The sequence below is a fragment of the Sapajus apella genome, unplaced genomic scaffold, assembly GCF_009761245.1.
Source record: "Sapajus apella isolate SASKATOON/1434 unplaced genomic scaffold, GSC_monkey_1.0 scaffold66, whole genome shotgun sequence".
NCBI lineage: Eukaryota > Metazoa > Chordata > Mammalia > Primates > Cebidae > Sapajus > Sapajus apella.
The window spans coordinates 1,227,812-1,241,635 of record NW_022437006.1 but is presented as its reverse complement, the minus strand read 5'-3'; the positions used below and the strand labels follow the sequence as shown (position 1 = coordinate 1,241,635).

Below are 13,824 nucleotides of genomic sequence, written 5' to 3'. Positions count from 1 at the left end.
AACATTGTTTAAAACAAGTCTCTAAACTTCAGCCACTACCACAAAGCATGGAAGCATGGTGAAGGACACAGAGAACACTTACATTTTTAAACATTTGTTTAAAAAAACAAAAAGGCAATGACAAATACGTAGAGATCATATGTGGCTACAAGGCTAAAAATACTATTAATGATTATATGGTCCTGTACAGGAAAAAATGTGCAGACCGCTGGTATAAGTTAAACAAATCACGGTAAAAAGAAGTTTGCCTAAAAGAAACACTTTTCATTAAACACTTCATCTGCTAACATCTTGGATAATAGCAACAAAAACTGAAACTTTCTGCTTGTTTTTGACTGACTTAGCCAACTCATATTTGGACAAACAGTCCTTATTTGGGTACCAGTTGCATAACAGGGAATTGAAACCGAAATTGTAATAAGCTGGTCCTCTCATTTATTAACTCTAGAGGCTCTTTGATTAGAAATTACAATAACAAGAAGAACTAGTAGGGCTGATTTATAAATAGTTATCTTAGACACAGCTATAATGAATTACAGTATGTTAGTTAGCATGGGGGAGGAGAGGTATCTGATTTAAATACTGTCCTTCTTGAGGACTGATCATCTGTTTAGCCACTTTTTAATACTAACCCATTGTGTACTCTGACCTTGGGTTGCTGACCTAGGCTTGCTGGGTTGCATCTCCTATAGGAATCTCTAGATATATGCTAACCTCAAATATTCTCAACTGGCCTCACTGTTGACTGCATATGGCTTCCTCGTTCCAACTGCAGAGGTTGCCCCTATGGCTTAACTTTCCTTTATCTGTCTTTTCTGACATTTCAACGGTTATGCACTAAGTCATGCTTTTGAGTGGTAGATATGTCCTATGATCAGTTAGGGTGACTTTTGGCTACTATTTGCAAGTCTGTTATTGGCTGTTATATTTTATTCTTTTGCATTTTAAGTTTGGATTCTCTCTTTGGCTATCCATTTCAAAGTCCACTCAGTTCTCTGATTCTTCGGGCCTGACCTCTTGCTACAGCGTCCATGACCTCAGATCACATCTTTATACGATCCTGCTTACAGTCTGGTTATACTGTCTCATCCATACATACACTGGGTCTCTAGCCCTGGAGATCTCAATGGAGTCCACCTGTTGGAACAAGGATCTCTTATATCAAAGAGGGAAGACACAGTTTTCTAGGGTAGATCTTTTTGGGAGCATATTGTCCATAAGGATAAACATACTTTAAAAAACCAAAAACCACTTTATTTGCATTTAGTTTTCACTGTCTCCTTGGTGTACTACAACCTGTGAGAATTACTTAGATTTCTCTTGAATTACTCTGGCACTTTTAAAGAACATGGTCAGGTATTTTGTAGAATGTCCCTCAAATTGGGCTTCTCTGTTATATTTTCATTATTAGACTGTGGTTACAGGTTTGGGGGAACAATGTAACAGAGGCAATGCACCCATCTCACTTTATTATATTAATATCACTGCATGGTAGCAACATGATTATCATGTGATGTTAACCCTGGTCAACTGGTGAGGTGGCATCTGCCAAGTTTCTCCACTATAAAACATTATTATAAGACATTCTTCAACGCTCTTATCCTAACTCCCAAAACTCCCCCATTTGTCACATAGATTACAGATTACATCTTCTATATGCTAGCCTACAAACCTAGATTAAGAGATCAATTGCCTTAAAAAAAAGCCATTAAGGTTATAAAACCCATACTTTACAACTCGCTCGCTAACGGGAACAAATCCATAGCCAGGAAATTTATTTGAGTGTTATTTCACATAGCTCCCTGAACTTCTAAACCTGAATAATAAATTTGCTAGAAAAATAATTATCAAGCCACAAAGGATCTTCAAAAAGAAAATCTGATGAAGAGTTAAAGAAAGATCCTTGGACCTAAGAACTGTTCTTCTAGGACTCTAATCTACAGCAATAGTCCTGTGTATGTAAAGTTGTATGTATATGGATGGTCGGTATAACATTATAGAACATATGCAGCAGACTGGGAAGATTTCCAAAATATTAATAACAGAGATCTACAAGACATTATTAAACTGTAGAATATGTATAATATCTCATTTTTTAAAAAGAATAAGATATAGACAAATGTATAGAAATGTACTGAAAGAGGGGGAAGATAACACAGCAAATGTAAATTACAGAATTGCAGATGAAGGTGAGGTGAGAGAATGAATGAGAAGTTTCATATTTTGGTCTCCAAACAGCTATATCATTTAAATCTTTTATAATAAAAATGTATTTACATATTACTTATCTTTTAAAAAATCTCTGAAAGTCACCAAGTATACGTAACACAGAGACTTTTTAAAAAGCATATCCCTGCTGGATGCAGAGGCTCACACCTATAATCCCAACACTTTGGGAGGCAGAGGCAGGCAGATCACGTAAGGTCAGGAGTTCAAGACCAACCTGGGCAACATGGTGGAACCCCATCTCTACTAAAAATACAAAAAGTAGCTGGGCATGATGGCAGGTGCCTGTAATCCCAGCTACTCAGGAGGCTGAAGTGGGAGAATTGCTTGAACCTGGGAGGTGGAGGTTGCAGTGAACCAAGATCATGCCACTGCATGACAGAGCCAGACTCCATCTCAAGAAAAAAGCATATCCCTTACATTTGTACATCCATGTTCACAGCAGCATTAATTCACAATAGTCAAAAATTAGAAGCAGGCCGGGCACGGTGGCTCACACCTGTAATCCCAGCACTTTGGAAGGCCTAGCAGGGTGGATCACAAGGTCAGGAAATCAAGACCATCCTGGCTAACAAGGTGAAAATCCATCTCTACTAAAAATTAAAAAAAAAAAATTAGCCAGATGTAGTGGCACGGGCCTATAGTCCCAGCTACTCAGGAAGCTGAGGCAGGAAAATTGCTTGAACCTGAGGTGGAGGTTGCAGTGAGCCGAGATTATGCCACTGCACTTCAGCCTTGCTTCAGAGCAAGACTCCATCTCAAAAAAAAAAATAAATAAATAAAAATACATAAGTAGAAGCGGGCCCGGTGTAGTGGCTCACGCCTGTAATCCCAACACTTTGGGAGGCTGAGGTGCCCAACACTACGCACAACTAATTTTTTTCTTTTTAGTGGAGACAGGGTTTCACCATGTTGGTCAGGCTGGTTTAGAACTCCTGACTTCAGGTGATCAAGCTGCCTCAACCTCTCAAGGTGCTGGGATTACAGGCATGAGCTTCCGCATGCAGCATGAAATTCTATCATATGCTACAACACGGATGAATCTTGAGGACACACATAATGCTAGGTGAAATAAGCCATTTACAAAGACAAATACTGTGTAATTCCACTTATACCTAGAAAAGTCAAAATCATAGAAACAGAAAGCAGAATGGTGGTTCTGAGGAGCTGGAAGGAGGGGGGAAAAAGGAGTTATTGTTTAGTGTGTGCAGAGTTCAGTTTTGCAAGACGAAAAGAGTTCTGTGGATGATAGTGGTGATGGAAGCACAAGAGTTCTGTGACGACAGTGGTGAATGTATTTAATGCCAGTGAAATGTACATTTAAAAATGGTTATGATGGCAAATTTTAAGTACTTTTTAACCACAATTAAAATAAAATTAAAAAAATTAAAGCATATCCCTTGTTTAACCAAGAAAAAAATAAAGAAATATTAAGCTGTTCTTATCTCTGACATGGCAAGAAACCATATTAAAGGTTCTTTAAAATTAAAGTGCCTGGCCAGGTGTGATGGCTCACACCTGTAATCCCAACACTTTGGGATGCCCTGGAGAGAGGACTGCTTACCACCAGAGTTTGACACTAGCTTGGACAACATAGCAAGACACTATCTCTACAAAAAGTAAAAAAAATTAGTTGGGCACAGTGGTGCATAACTGTAGTCCTGGCTATTTGGGAAGATCAGTTGAGGCTGGGAGTTTGAGATTGTAGTAACTTGTGATTGCACCACTGTACTCCAGCTGTAACAGAGTGAAAGACCTTGTCACTTTAGAAAAAAAAAAAATGGCTGGATGCAGTGGCTCATGCCTGTAATCCCAGCACTTTGGGAGGCCGAGGCGGGCAGATCACAAGGTCAGGAGTTTGAGACCAGCCTGGCCAGCATGGTGAAACCCCATCTCTACTAACTAAACACAAAAATTAACAGGGTGTGGTGGTGAGCACCTGTAATCCCAGCTACTCAAGAGGCTGAGGTGGAAGAACTGCTTGAGCCCAGGAGCAGAGGTTCAGTGAACTGAGATCGCGCCACTGCACTCCAGCTTGGGCGACAGGACAAGACTCCACCTCAAAAAAAAAAAAAAAAAAAGGGCCGAGTGCAGTGGCTCATGCCTGTAATTCCCAACACTTGGGGAGGCCAAGGCAAGTGGATCGCCTGAGGTCAGGAATTCAAGGCCAGCCTGACCAACATAGTGAAACCCCATCTCTACTAAAAATACAAAAAATTAGCTGGGCATGGTGGCGGGTGCCTGTGATCCCAGCTACTTGGGAGGCTGAGGCAGGAGAATTACTTGAAACTAGGAGGCAGAGGTTGCGGTGAGCCGAGATCATGCCACTGTATTCCAGCATGGTCAACAAGAGTGAAACTCTGCCTCAAAAATAAATAAATAATAAATAAAAGTTAAATACTGAAGTGCACTTGGATTAGGGATTGGTTCTCCACTCCCACTTGTACCCACAATTCCATGCCTTCCACATGCTGAGATTAAATCTCCACTGCAGACCTCACCTGTCTGCAGATTTACATTAGTTGCCTACCAGCATCTTCCCCAGTATGTCTAAAAGCCATCTCACTATCAACAGACCCATATCTCATCACCCAACTTTCACCTAAAACTAACTGCCTTGAGGTTTTCTCTGACTCAGTAGCAACAACACCATTTATGCATAGGCTAAAACCTTGAAAACACCCCAAATCCTCTTTTTCTCTCATAGTCTACATCCTATCCACCAGGAAATCCTGGTGGCTCTACTTCCAAAATATTTCCAGATTTTACTATCTAGCACCATCTCTGTTGCTACTACTCTGGCCTAAACTACCACAATTTTTAACTGAATTATAGCAGCAAGACCCTTCACCTGGTCTCCCTGTTCCTTCCCTTGTTCCCAGTGCAGTCCATATTTTTCAAACCAGGACCAGAGAGACCCTTTTAAAACCCAAGTCAGATCCTGTGCTTAGAATTCTCCAAAAGATCTACGTTCTGCTGAGGGTAAAATCTCAAATTCTTGCAATGGTTTGCAAGCTCTACAGGATCTGGCCTTAGCCCCGTTGCCACTCTTACCTTACTGGCCCCTATTGCCCCTTTGCACATTCCATTCCAGGCACACTGGCTCCTTGCTATTCCTCCAACAGGCCAAGAAAACTTGGTGCTAGAATGTTCTTCCCCCAGATTATTTTGAGGCGAATTGCTTTATCTTCTTCAAATCTCGGCTCAAATTGCAACTTGTCCACATGGATTACCCTGACCACACTATTTAGTTTTATTGCTACTCCGGCCCTACTTTATAGTTTTTTGTTTTTTCTGCAGCACCTATTGCTTTCTAATGAACTACATTATTTATTCTGTTAATTGTTTATTGTCAGTTTTCCCTGGTTAGAATGTAAGCTCCAGGAAGGCAGCAATCGTACTCCTGACAAATCCCGGGAATATCACCTGTCACAGGGTAGATGCTCAATACATATTTGTCAAACAAATGAATTCTGGAGACCTTGAGCAAGTTTCTCTGTTTGCCAAAATTCTTGGTTTCTATTTCATAAAAGATGTTTTCTAAATCCTGACAATATGGAAATATGTAGCTAAGAGCCCAACCTGTATAAAATTTTTGACATTTCCATTTACATCTAAAATCTAAAACATTCAAGGTTATTCTACACAAATCCTCAATATTCAGTTAAAACAAAAAAAAGTTAAAAGCTATACATACCCAAATAATTTCTTCACAACCCAGAAGCAGATTTTTAAGCATCTGGAATTGTGGAACTCTCCAGATGTTTATCTTGATAAAAACAGCAACAGTAAAAAAAAAATCCCAGTTATTGACTGAATGTTTCTGTTATTAATATTATTTTTATTGATAGTTGTTTTTGAGACAAGGCCTCACTCTGCCACCTAGACTGAGGTGCAATCATGGCTCACTGCAGCCTCAACCTCCTGGGCTCAAGTGATCCTTCCACCTCAGCTTCCTGAGTAGCTGTGACTACAGGCATGCACCACCATGATCAACTGATTTAAAAAAAAATTTTGGGCTGGGCATGGTGGCACACACCTGTAATCTCAGCACTTTGGGAGGCCAAGGTGGGCGGATCACGAAGCCAAGAGATTGAGACCAGTCTGGCCAACATGGTAAAAACCTGTCACTACTAAAAATATAAAAATTAGCCAGGCATGGTGGCAGGAGCCTATAATCCCAGCTACTCAGGAGGCTGAGGCAGGAGAATCGCTTGAACCTGGGAGGCGGAGGTTGCAGTGAGCTGAGATCGCGCCATTGCACTCCATCCTGGGTGACAGAGCAAGACTCCATCTCAAAAAAAATTTTTTTTTGTAGAGATGTGGTTTCTGTTGCCCAAGTTGGTCTCCAACTCTTGGCCTGAAGCAATCTTCCCGCCTCTGCCTCTCAAAGTTATGGAATTACAGGCATAAGCCACCATGTCCAGCATGTTTCTGTTTATTATTTTATTTACATTTACTAGGATCACTAACTTATATGGATTATAGACTGCCAATATTTCAGACTCATCATATAATGCTACCTAAAATTAAAGAATGTTATACTGTCAGGTAAAGCAAATGGCTTGAGGTCTTTGGAGTTTAAAAGTAACATAAACTCAAAAATAAGACTTGAAGGGAGATAACTGCAGATATTCAATATTTTTAAAGGTCTCAGGGTTGGATAAGCACTAATACAAAGTGTAAAAAGGCAGTTTTGACAGCTATCTTTCTTAAGCATATCAACAATGTGCCTGTGCAGTTGACATAAATGTACAACCTCCAAAGACAAAAATAATTTTTAAAACAATGCTAATTTTCAGACTAGAAATATTTTGTTTTTCTCAAATTGTACTCCATAATTATTTACTGAGTGTCTTTTGTTTGGTACTCTAAAAAGATGAAAGGGTAACACTAACATTTCTAAAGAATACTACTGTCTGTGGCACGTTAAAAGTTAGAATTCTGTTAGAACACAACGTGCTATGCTCATCCTAATTCCAATTTTGAATAGAAGTTGATGAGACCCATGGCCATAGTACCTGTTATAAGAAGACTGCATATCACTACAATAAAAATGTGGGCTCTGGAGGCCCAACACTCTGCTCCATCACTCTTGGGATGGCCATTTGTTGTTAGATGCCATGTGTCCCTGCATGGCAGTGTTAAAAGTGCACATTCCATGATGATTCCTGCATGGGGACTGGCCAGTGTGCTCTGCTGTACCTTGCTTGGCATGCTGTTTTGTTAGGTAGAGACTGAATTTACCACTGCACCAGGAAGGCAGCTCTCCCACTCATATTTGCCCTCACTATTGCCTTGCCTGAGTTCCACGTGCTAATGGAGGTTCCCCTTTCCGCTGTGTTCAGCTAAGAATGTTGGTTAAAACCGGGAGTGGTGGCTCACGCCTGTAATCCCAGCACTTTGGGAGGCCGAGGCAGGTGGATCACCTGAGGTCAGAGTTCAAGACCAGCCTAGCTGACATGGTGAAACCTCATCTCTACTAAAAAAAAAAAATTACAAAAATTAGCTGGGCATGGTGGCAGGCACCTGTAATACCAGCTACTCAGGAGGCTGAGGCAGGAGAATCGCTTGAACCCGGGAGGTGGAGGTTGCAGTGAGCTGAGATTGAGACACTGTGCTCCAGCCTGGGCATCAGAGTGAGACTCCATCTCAAAAAACAAGCAAACAAAGATTACAGAAAGCTCTAGCTATTTATAGTATACAAATTACTATGTGTCTGCAGGAATGACCAGAGTGGAAGGTGGGAGTAAAGAGATACCACAATCAAGTACATGTGTCTCTTTCTGCCTGCTTGCAAAAGGCAATTCTAGTTGACACCATCTTAAGCTGGAGGAGGTTCACAGACAGCTGTGCTTTATCTGAAAATTGTTTCCAATTCATCATAACACCCATTTCTCGGTCCCTTCTTTTACAGTTAAGCAGAGCCATATGGAAGAGACTGGGCAATAGATTTATTAAAACACCCTGTATAGGGAAGTCCGCACAGTGTCAATGCAGATACTACTTAGCCCGGAGCTTGGTGGCTGGGCTCATTTTCTTCTTTCCAATCGGAGGTCTCTGCCGCAAACATGCTCCGCCACATCTTAGGTCAGGCCAAGAAGCATCCGAGCTTGATCCCCCTCTTTGTATTTATTGGAGCTGGAGGTGGGGGAGCAGCCCCGTATCTCTTGCGTTTGGCATTGTTCAATCCAGATGTTTGTTGGGACAAAAAGAATAACCCAGAGCCCTGGAACAAACTGGGTCCCAATGATCAATATAAGTTCTACTCTGTGAATGTGGATTATAGCAAGCTGAAGAAAGAACGTCCAGATTTCTAAGTGAAATGTAAAGCTGCTTTAAAATGAAGGTCTTCCAGAAGCCATCCGCACAATTTTCCACTGAACCAGGAAATATTTCTTCTCTAAATGCATGAAATCATGTTAATGTAATCTATTGCTGATTACACTGATTAATAAATAACTGAAACTTGAAGAAAAAAAAAAAAACAACACCCTGTGTTACTGCTGTGCTGGTGGTGAAAAATGGGCCTCAGAAGTTGCCCATCCACAGGATAAGATAAATGCTGAATTTTTAAACAATCACATTTTTTCACCAGAGCCTAAGATTCATAACAGTTTTGAGCTTTGATATCATGAGTGAATATATCATGAAGAACTCCAAGCATAGTACTGTGCAGACAGGCCTGAAAACTGATGGCATATTTTTCTGGTATGATCATCTGTATCAAAAGTAACTCAAATGCTAGGTGCATGTACACTTAGGCAGCTTTCACTGATCTCTAAAAGCATGACATTTAGCTGTTTGGATACCAACTGTATCAGTTATTGTATATCATTAAGCACTAAATAGGGTCCTACAGCAAAACATTAACTTAAACATTCTTCAAGTCAGCCAAATAACTATCATTTTCCTGTGGTCAAATCTTGGTTTTTCCATTTACTGATGATCAGCTGAGTGAATGACTTACCTTCCCTGTACTTCAATCTTGTCATCTATAAATGAGAATTCATAGGATTCATAATAGTATCTACCTAGGTTGCTGTGAGGATTAAAGTATTAAATTCTAGAGAGCATACTACAACAGTAGCTAGCACATGGTAAACACTGCATGGAAGTGTGTAACTATCTGAAACTATCTGAAACTACTAACACGTAAATAGTAATGCTGCATGATGCCAGGGAGTGTTCCTTAGTCTCTGCCCCTCCAGCCTCCTAAGCCCCTTACTGGCTGCCTCCTTCTGGGCCTGCGCTGTCTGCTTATATTTGCCCTCACTACTGTCCGAGTTCTATTTTCCTGCCACTCAGCACTTGCTCATGCTGGCTTTAGCACCTGCTGTTAGCTTCACTGCCCAATGCCTCTGTTACTCTCTGGGATTACCAATAGACCATTCTGGATAAATTCTGGCAAAATCATGACTCTTGCAAACTAATATAATAATGAATTATTTATAAATGTACAGACCTTGTACAACAAGTATGAATCTCTTATTCAACAAAGATAGTAACAGCATTAGCAATGATCAAATGCCTAATAATCGACATGCAGTTGAATTTACTGCTGGTAATTCTAGTCCCAAATAATTTATCATAATTCTCCTCCAAATTACTTTCACAATATTTCACTTTCTTATAAATGTGTGTCCTGGATTCTACAAATTTTTTCATTTCTCCTCCATTTGACATTTCTTCATTTGCTATTATCACAATTGCTAGTTTTTGATAATTAGTCATTTTCTGAAAAGCACGTTTAAGTGCTTATGAACTTTTTGGGGTTTTTTCTGAGACAAGGTCTTGCTCTGTTGCCCAGGCTGAAGTGCAGTGTCACGGCTCACTGCAGCTTTGACCTTATAGGCTCAAGTGATCCTCTCACTTCATCCTCACAAGCTGCTAGAACTGCAGGTGCACCATCACACCCGGCTAATTTAAAAAAAATTTTACACTTTGGGAGGCCAAGGAGGGCAGATTAGCTGAGGTAAAGAGTTCAAAACCAGTTTGACCAACATAGTGAAACCCTGTCTCTACTAAAAATACAAAATTAGCCAGGTGTGATGGTGGGTGCCTGTTATCCCAGCTACTTGGGAGGCTGAGGCAGGAGAATCACTTGAAACCAAGAGGCGGAGATTGCAGTAAGCTGAGATCGTGCTGTTGCACTCCAGTCTGGCAACAGAGTGAGACTCCATCTCAAAAAAAAAAAAAAAAAATTTGTAGAGATGGGGTCTCACTATGTTGCCCAGGCTGGTCTCAAACTCTGGGGCTCAAGTGATTCTTCTGCCTCAGCCTCCCAAAGTGATGGGATTACAGGCATGAGCCACCATGCCCAACTACTTTTAAAAAACTCAATGTATATGCTAAGTTCGAGGTTAAAAAGAAAAAGAAAAAAACCTCAATGTATGATTTTAATATATCGTATCTGTATGCTGCTGAACTACTAACGCTCCATAAACATTAAGAATAGCCCGTGATCAACTGCAAAAGGAGTAATAAAACCTATCAAACTTTTACTTTATTCCATTCTTTTTTTTCCTTTTTCTCCCTATTTAAATGTACTGAGTGATAACTCCTTAATTAAAAGTGCCAGGTACTCAGCTAATTACTAGAGACAGAAAGACAAATAAGACACAATCTTTACCCTCGAGTAATTCATGGTTAACGGAAAAAAGAGACATGAACATTTCTGTAAGTACCTGGAATGCCGGTCTCACCCCTGCATCTATCCCCAGCTCACTGCAGCTGGGAAGCAAAGGCACCAGCCCAGGAATAGGATGATGAGACTGGAAGTGAGGCCGTGCAGGGGGAGAAGAGAAGAGGAAAGCTGGAGACGCGCTGAGGAGACAAATGGCAGGGGCACTAGCTGTAGAAGGCAGGGCCAAGCAGGAGGAAAGGACAACACATACCTTGGAACCTTGCTAATGTGACAGGGAAACAGTGCCTTTCACTTTAACAATGCAAGAAGAATACTGTTTTGTGTGTCATGATTTCAGGAGCCAGTGAGACTGTCAAAGATGCAGTCTGCTTGGCATTCATTAGCCTCAGCTATCCCTAAACACACCATATGCCCTCATTTTTCAATCTCATTGTTACGTGATTAGATATATTCCCTTTGGTACTTTTCAATTTTTTTTTTTTTTGAGACAGTCTTGATCTGTCGCCAGGCACCAGGCTAGAGTGCAGTGGCGCGATCTCGGCTCACTGCAACCTCCGCCTCCTGGGTTCAAGCAATTCTCCTGCCTCAGCCTCCAGAGGAGCTGGGACTACAGGTGCACACCACCACACCCAGCTAATTTTTGTATTTTTTAGTAGAGAGGGGGTTTCACCATGTTGGCCAGGATGGTTTCAATCTCTTGACCTCGTGATCCGCCTGCCTTGGCCTCCCAAAGTGCTGGGATTAGAGGTGTGAGCCACTGCACCTGGCCGGTACTTTCTTTAAACTACCATTTTATTTTCATTTTAAGGGAGTGGAGAAAGCCTATTTTCCTAATTCAGGGCCTATTATAAACAGGCTCTGATCCACTCATTGTATTTTATTGTCTGTGGTCTCAGTACTTGTAGGCTAAATCACTTGCCCTTCCTCTAAGAAGGGCTGATTTCCTGAATTCTGTTAATAGCAGCAACAAATATCAGCCAAGTGATTCAGATGGAGGGAGGAGGGGGAAGCACTCAATGAGAGCCTAGATAACATTTTTGGGTGTTTGCCGGTTCCTTCCGAACCCCATGGAGTTAACAGTCAGGTGAAAAGGCCACAGCAATGAATTCACAGCACATGCCACAGACCCTGGAACAAGTTTTCCTAAGTGTGTTCTGTGAAGTGCTGCTCTGACAAGAGGATCTCTCGTCTCCCATCACTCCTGGCCACATCCAGGATTCTGTATGAAATATCTGTGATTTGCCCAATTTTAAAGCTTCATCTTGTATTCTTATGATACTAATGGGGGCCTATTAGAGGCTCTGACAAGCTCTGCAATAGAAAAAACCTGCTTAACTCTGACGTCAGTGTTTGTCCGGAAAACCTTTCCACCACATATTATTGTAAGTCAACATCCCATCCGAGCTAGTGTATCTTGGAACGTGTTTTGGGAAAAGCCGCCCCAGGGACTCTGTCCTACGTTCCTGACAGCTATCTTTTGGCTGTTTCCCAGACCTTCCCATTGCCATTACTGGCACGTGCTCCTGACTTCTTGGTAATCATCTTGGCTGCCCTCATGACCTTAACTTTGAAATCATGAGCCCAAACTCCAACCTGCTCATGGCTTTTGGACCTGATTCCACATATTCCCAGCCTTGAGGCTTCACGATCCCACGGTGCTCTGACCACAAAGCAGCACTAGGGCAGGACCCAGGAGGCCTGAGTTCTATGCATGGAGTCTAAAAACAGAGTAGCCCTCAGCTTAAAAAATCAGATGAAACCACATTCTGTAAGTCTGCCAGTCTACTTTCTCTTCATTCTCTCTACCTCCCTCATTTCTCTCACCTGCAAAATCCCACAACCTAACAGACTTGGAGGCATGCAACTTTGGAACCACAGGAAATCTCCAAAGGAACTGGTTCTTTCCTTGAAGTGGTTATAAAATAACTCTGCATGCTGCTTTAAGTACAGGAAGCAAGCATAATAATTGCCAATATAGAGAACAGTAATATGGAAATGTAGAATAATGCACACAGCTTTATTTCACTGCGACAAGTATCATAAGATCTCAGAATACAAAAGAAAATGTCTGGCCTGTAGTTCTAAGTAGCGAACAGATATATTAGCCCTTTGCTTTGTTACCTCCTTGTGGGTTTAAATTCTAAGACCAGACAAAACACTTCATTTGATTTCACACTGAAGACCTATAACCCAAACACCCCCACATGCACTTATGTCCCAACAGAGTACTAGGGTATGCTCCCTGGAAAAATATCGTTTTCAAAATGGCCTTTTCTCAATTGATTTGTTTTCTGGACACCAGACAACTCTGTGTTAAGTGCAAAGTAACATATAGCTTCAGGCAGGGATACATCGATGCTGAGACATGTCCTTCAGTAGCATAACACTCAAAAATATTTATCCTCAATGTCACAAAAATATTAACAATCATAACTTGAGGCCAGGCATGGTGGCTCATCCCTGTAATCCCAGCACTTTAGGAGGCCGAGGCGGGTAGATCACTTGAGGTCAGCAGTTTGTGACCAGCCTGGCCAACATGGTAAAACTCCGTCTCTACTAAAAAACAAAAAACAAACTAAAAAAAATTAGCCATGTGTGGTGGCGTGCAGCTGTAATCAGAGCTATTTAGGAGGCTGAGGCAGAAGAATCACTTGAACCCAGGAGGCGGAGGTTGCAGTGAGCTGGATCGCGCCACTGCACTCCAGCCTGGGCAACAAAGACTGGGTCTTAAAAAAACTTGGGGCCGGGCGCGGTGGCTCAAGCCTGTAATCCCAGCACTTTGGGAGGCTGAGGCGGGTGGATCACGAGGTCAAGAGATCGAGACCATCCTGGTCAACATGGTGAAACCCCGTCTCTACTAAAAAATACAAAAAATTAGCTGTGCATGGTGGTGCGTGCCTGTAATCCCAGCTACTCAGGAGGCTGAGGCAGGAGAATTGCCTGAACTCAGG

At 41.6% G+C, this 13,824-nt stretch overlaps 1 protein-coding gene and 1 pseudogene across 9 annotated transcripts in view; one reads left to right on the top strand and one right to left on the bottom strand.

Annotated features, from left to right (window-relative positions):
* Nucleotides 1-13,824, bottom strand: part of FGD4 (FYVE, RhoGEF and PH domain containing 4) — a 235,723-nt gene that overhangs the window by 85,460 nt on the left and 136,439 nt on the right. The window contains exon 1 of one of the 8 annotated variants that reach the window (XM_032248283.1): nucleotides 5,924-5,948. The exons of the other annotated variants lie outside the window; for them this stretch is intronic. The gene's annotated coding sequence lies outside the window, so the exon portion shown is untranslated. Of the gene's footprint in view, nucleotides 1-5,923; nucleotides 5,949-13,824 lie in introns of those variants that run through there. 8 annotated transcript variants of the gene reach the window in all.
* Nucleotides 8,199-8,700, top strand: LOC116530271 (annotated as a pseudogene). Its single transcript, XR_004259914.1, has one exon. The product of XR_004259914.1 is annotated as a cytochrome c oxidase subunit NDUFA4 pseudogene (transcript).